The sequence below is a fragment of the Leiobunum rupestre genome, chromosome 6, assembly GCF_980474605.1.
Source record: "Leiobunum rupestre chromosome 6, qqLeiRupe1.1.hap1, whole genome shotgun sequence".
NCBI classification, from domain to species: domain Eukaryota; kingdom Metazoa; phylum Arthropoda; class Arachnida; order Opiliones; family Sclerosomatidae; genus Leiobunum; species Leiobunum rupestre.
The window spans coordinates 21,195,873-21,202,103 of record NC_143389.1 but is presented as its reverse complement, the minus strand read 5'-3'; the positions used below and the strand labels follow the sequence as shown (position 1 = coordinate 21,202,103).

The 6,231-nt window shown below is 37.6% G+C and overlaps 1 long non-coding RNA gene across 1 annotated transcript; it reads left to right on the top strand.

The window, feature by feature from the left end:
- The first annotated feature begins 2,662 nt into the window (after positions 1–2,662).
- LOC149940290 (uncharacterized) lies at positions 2,663–3,217 on the top strand. The gene is made up of 3 exons (XR_016481365.1): positions 2,663–2,792; positions 2,864–2,943; positions 3,033–3,217. It is a non-coding gene; the product is annotated as an uncharacterized LOC149940290 (long non-coding RNA).
- Positions 3,218–6,231: the final 3,014 nt, after the last annotated feature.

Below are 6,231 nucleotides of genomic sequence, written 5' to 3'. Positions count from 1 at the left end.
CTAATACGTTAACAATAATTTTGCATTACCATCTAGATGAAGTAGAGCTTTGCAATCTTTTGGGAGGTAAAAAAGGCAAGAATAAAATAACCCTTGTGTATTTTACAATTGGCAATGTATCTCCACACAGAAGAAGTAAACTTAGTCAAATGTCTTTTCTATAGCTTCCCGTTAATATTTGGGGATGTTGTACCGGGAAATAATGACTAATGGCAATTACTTTTACTTCTTACTGATATTATACAAATAGTTATGTCCCCAATAGTTTCAAAAACGTGGCTACAACATTTAGAAAACGTTGTTGCTGATTTTAGGGAGCAATTGAAAATGTTGGTCCAACTTCATTTATACCCAAAATGCATTCTATGATACATTACGGGAGGCTGATGCAAGAATTCGGACCGCTCATTAGATTTTGGTGCATGAGGTACGAAGCTATGCACCAATATTTTAAAACCTTAGCCGTGAACAGCAGGAATTTTAAAAATATTGCAAAACCTTATCTACGCGACATCAGTCTTTATTGTGTTGGCAATTTGGTAGTGAAAATGGCTTCGATAACGATTTCGACCAAGGTAGAAGCACAACCATTGCTTTCAAAAACTTTCATTCAAGTTTAAAGCGCATGTTAATTAATTTCTTGGATTTAAATACATCACCTTATAGTGTACTTCAGTTTGAACATTTAACGCGAAGAAACGTTAAATATAAGAAGGATTATTTTTTTGTAACTGGACTTCTATACGAAGGGGTTCCTTTACTTCTTAAAGTAGTATATATATTAAAGGTAGACTGTTTCACCGTAATATCGTTGAGTATGATCTACATTTAGCTTCGTATAATGTTGAGGATGCAGGTGCATGCCACATAATTTACCCAAATGAAATTATTCATCGTTGCCCTGTACATTCGTATTCATGTGTAGGGCCAACTTAGGAGGACCTTTAATTAACTTAAATGCATGTTACAGATGTCATTCACTAGAGAGTTCACTAGTGTTCGGTCAAGGTAGCTCTCACGATATAGATATGGTAGATTTGGAAGACCAGGAAAAGCCACTTCCGATGAATTACACCGTCCCGAAGTTTGACGTAGATGTAGTAAAAATGATAGCAGAAAAAATAAGAATATTTTTCAGAGAACATATAGGAGTAAGATCTTAGGCACTCTGTATGAAGATTTGCGCCGATATAAATTATAAGATTTTTAAAATTTAATATTTCATTAAATATAAAATATTGATTAGGACTTATGTTAATTTTACATTTATAAAAATCCGTCGGTCGAGAGTAGTGGCGTACTCCTGTAATCCCAAGCGTCTGGGAGGCAGAGTTTGGGGATGGCCGTTTGAGGAAGACCACCAATTCCCCAACGGGTGGTCGGAATATTTCCGCCACGGGTGTCCCCACCCCTGTCCCCTCGTATCCCCCCGTTGGCGTGACCGTTACACATATCTCGCCCTGATTAATGACATGGACGAGAGGACTGAATTGTCCCACACGTCTCAATCGACTAAAAAAAAAGATATCCGTCGCAAGATGACAATGTGCCGGTTGCACGTGCTCTTGTGATCAAACATAAGTTTCTCACTGATAAAACTAACTTGAAGAGCAGTACTGGATATGTAAGATATGTTTACGATTTCAGGGCTGGCATATGTTAAGGAAAGCTGGCGCGGTTTAAAAACATTTAATCATAATGAATCTATTGAACAACACGAATATCTATCTCTAGCGTTCCCTACAATCCGCACTGCCTCTTTATGGCGTAGAGTCGTCTTTGGGCACACACGGGCCCGAGCCTGCTGACGAAAAAAACCCAACTTTCTCTATAGAGCAATTTCAGTCTAGCTTAGACGACGCGACGTAACTAATTCTTTCTACTATTTGGCAAAACCGCACAAAATGGCGGACATGTATGACCAAAGTTACGGGGTGGAATATCTCATATTTCGCTCCTTGTTTTGACCCCGCCCTCCGGCGCACGAGATCCGCTCTGGGATATGCCAGTTGGATATTTATGTTGATGAATAGATTCATTATGACATGTGATCCGACAGTGCTCTCCAGGTGCAAATGGGAAATGATCTCTTGTTTAATTGAATAGAATGCTTGGGTCACAGCTCTTGATAAAAAAACGCTTGCGACATCTTAAAGCAGTAGCAGATAATCAAAGAAAGTATTCTTACCTCAATAGAGTTAAAAAAAGAACAATCCTGAAGAAATCCAGAAACAAAACCGGAAAAACAAACTCTGGTAATTTTAAAAGTTACATTGCAATGATTATCGTCTAAAGTAAAACCCTGTTTCGATTTTAGGCCAACGGGGAAATAGAAGGAGAAGACGAAACAAGTATTGACGAGCACCTGGAGGCTCTTAGAAAAGAGCTAACAAAATCGATAAGAGATCCAAAAATTATTGACCAAAAAATGAAAAAAAAAAACATTCGCACACAGGCAGAAAATTGTTTTCAAAATGGATATTGAATTATTGATTCGCTTTTACAAACATTTCCACCCCTCGAAACTGAGTAAACGATAAATAGTTGTTGTGAGATCAATTGTAAGTAAATAACGTATAGGCCTATTTGCAAAAATTATTTGATTAGCTTTTGAATGAATTGGGATTTATATTAAAAAAAACCTTTTGTTGAATTGGAATATATGTTTTCAACTCATTTCAAAAAGAATGCCAAACCAATAATTGACCTTGCTATTGCGGAGAAACCAAAATCTGTAATTTTGGATATTTTAAAGCGAGAAGAGGATATTGTCACTCAAGACGTATTTAAAGGTAATTAAACTAATTACTAAACAAACTGTCAATCCGGGGTCACTTCAGGATACTTTTGTTTGATTCTATAGAGTATGAAGTTTGTGGGGCTATTCTTTTATTGCCTGCTTTGCTTTCTGAAAAATGTGAGCTCCTTTTCGTTTTTGAACATGTAAGTTAAAACTTCATTGGCTAAACAAATAGCTATTTTATAAAATCTAAATTTCGTAACTCGAAGTTTATTTTGAACTATTTTTTCAGGACAAAGTACCGGCAACGCCTGTCATGATTTTCAAAGACAGGAATGTCTTTCAAAGTGATGTTAATCTTTCAATTGAACAAAAAATATAGTTTTGCACATCACTGAAGCGAGCGATAATGGCGCTTTTTAGTTCTTACTATGTTTTTCATTTAAAATATCCCAAACGCTTAGCTCCCACTTTAGAATACATCCAAAAAATAATTTTCAAAATGGATTGCCGCAAGGTGTCTGTCGGAGTAACAAATTTAATGAACAAACTTTCAGAAGGTGGTAAAAACCAAAAACCTTAAAAAAAACAAAGCGTTAAAACAAACTTGTGAAAAACTTGTTAAAATTAAGTAACTTGTGAAAAACTTGTTAAAATTAGTAACTTGTGAAAAAACTTGTTAAAATTAAGTAACTTGTGAAAAAAATATAAGATAATTTGTTCAAAAAAAAGATTTTGTTAAAAAAAAATAATATTTTTCAAAAATAAAAGTTTTACTTGGCAGTTCGAAAGCAACTCTAATTCTGTTTCAAATAATTTTAAGCGTTCTAGCGTAGAACTTGGTTTTGTTCCTAAACCTATGATTACTGAAACGTAATTCAGTTCCAGAAGAGAGCGTGTTCAAGTTCCAAACTAGTTGACCTTGTAGTTCTTGGATGAAACGCATTTCAGTGCCGAAATGACACGTTTTGTAGTTTCAAAGTAGAACGCATTCCAGTTCCAGAACAGAACGTGTTAATGTTCCAGAGTAGTACGCCTTCCAGTTCTTGAGTGAAACGCATTTCTGTACCGAAATGACACGTTTGTAATTCCAAAGTAGAACGCATTCCAGTCTTAACTAAATTAAGTTCCAGAACGGAAAGTGTTCATATTCCAGAGTAGTACGTCTTCCAGTTCTTGAGTGAAACGCAATTCAGTGGCGGAATGACACGCTGTTCAGTTCTAAAGTACAAGGCATTCCAGTTACATAGCGGAACACCGTCGAATTCCTTAGTAGCACATTGAAGTTCCAGAATGGGACGCATCCGAGTTCTATATATAGCTTAATAAAGTTCCGAAATAGAACTGGCTACAGATCCAAATTACCACTAACATTTTTTAAAATGGAATAGGCTACTGCTGTTCTACTTAGAACTGACTAAACTTAGTTCTGTGTAAAACTGCTAAACGTGCCATTTCAGGGACAAGGCTATAGAACTGTCTAACTGTTATAACTTGCCTTTTTTGGCTAAGAGTGTACACCGGTTTCACCATCTTGGATTTGTCAAAAATGTTGATGTATCGTTTCCATTATGACACCATAAGACCGCAATAATAATAATAATAATAATAAGGCTGTATTCGGATATCCAGTTCAGTCAGAGACTGATTAACAACTGGGTCCAACAAACAATATAAATTTAAAACATTACAGAAATCATATTCAACAAGTACATACGAAATCAAGAATAGCGCGTTTAAATTCATTAAAAGACAATTTTTCACGTAGGAGGTTCGGGGGAAGAGAGTTCCACAAGGAGGTTCCCCTAGAACGCGGGCTCCGTTTATAGATAGTGGCCGATAGAGTTTCCAGGTAAAAAGAAGCCACACTAGAGCGAGTAACATGGTCATGAACCGTTGAAACCGAATGAAAATGTGAGGTTATATAGGGCGGTACTTGATTAGAATAAATTTTGAACATAAAGATTAATAGGTGGTACACATAACGTTGCTTTAAAGTCATCCACTTCAGGGTATCACGTGCAAGGGTTGCGGAAGACTGACGCTTCGCACCAACCACAGTTTTCGCAGCACGGTTTTGCAGTACTTGAAGAGGACGTAAATAACAATCAGAGGACGCATTGTAAAAGATATCGCCATAATCGAAAAGCGGCTGCACCAACGATTTAATAAGTGTGTTCAATAACTTCACATTTAAAGATGGCTTTAGTGAACGAATACACCACAGACGCTGATTAACCTTTTTCGAGACATAGTCAACGTGGTTGGTAAAGGTGAGCCCCTCATCAAGGTACACTCCCAAATATTTCACAGAAGAAACACGCGTAACACCACTTTTAGGTAAATCTTGAATATTCCGAAAATTCGAAAGAGAATGGGGAGATCCAAACAACATAAAGACCGACTTGTTCTTCTGGAGTGATAAGTGCAAGTCACCATAAGCGCCTTCCATATTCAAAACATCAGTATCCATTATTCGGATTAAATCATGCGGGGTATTTGATATAGAAAGAGTAGCGTCGTCATCAGCAAAGAGATGCGCTACACTATGATCCAGCTCCTGCGCTATATCATTAATATGTAGCGAAAACAGCAAGGGGCCCAGTACACTGCCCCGCGGAACCCCCACAGTAGAATCCGCTTGATCAGAAGACTGCCGTCAACAGAAACAAATTGCTTCCTGCCAGTTAGATAGGATTCGAACCATGCAAGTGAGAGATGTGAAAAGCTGAGATGCTCCAATTTGTATAATAATATTTTATGGTCCACAGAATCGAAGGCCTTAGCAACATCAAGGAAGACGACACCAACAAAAAGGCCATTCGATAAAGCATTTAAAATATCTTCGACAAGATTAAAGACACAAGTTATTGTAGAATGTTTTGGACGGAACCCCGATTGAATGGCATACAGTAAATTATTGTCCGTCAAGTATTGCACGACTTGAGATTGGGCTAGGCGTTCTGGAACTTTCGAGACGGCCGATAAAATAGCGAGCTGCCGATACATGTTGGGGTCCAATTTATCACCTTTACCATTGTACAATACGGTGAATCCGCCAATTAACTTTTCAAGGACACAGATTCCATGCCGTATCGAGACGGAGGACCTGTGCGAGGACTTAACCGCCAAAAGCAATTTGTATGACTTTTCCGGGTACCTGCCAAATTATCGGCTATACAGCGACTGAACAAAAAAGTCATCGGCAAGTTCAAGGACGAACTCGGCGGTGCTCTCATTCATAATTTTGCAGTCTTCAACTTAAAATGTATTTCCTACTTTCCTCTAAGGGATAGGACGGCCAAGGGGATATGTCGCGGTGTAATTAAGAAAAAATCAGTCATGCCTAGTATTGGATTTACCTACTGAAACGCAAACTAACTGTTGAATCAATAAAAATAATCGTGAGCAATAAACACGCACTTTTCACGGCGAGATAGACAAAGCTTTGCCTTAACTCGAAAGTGACGACAAAAGATGGGGTTTCAACC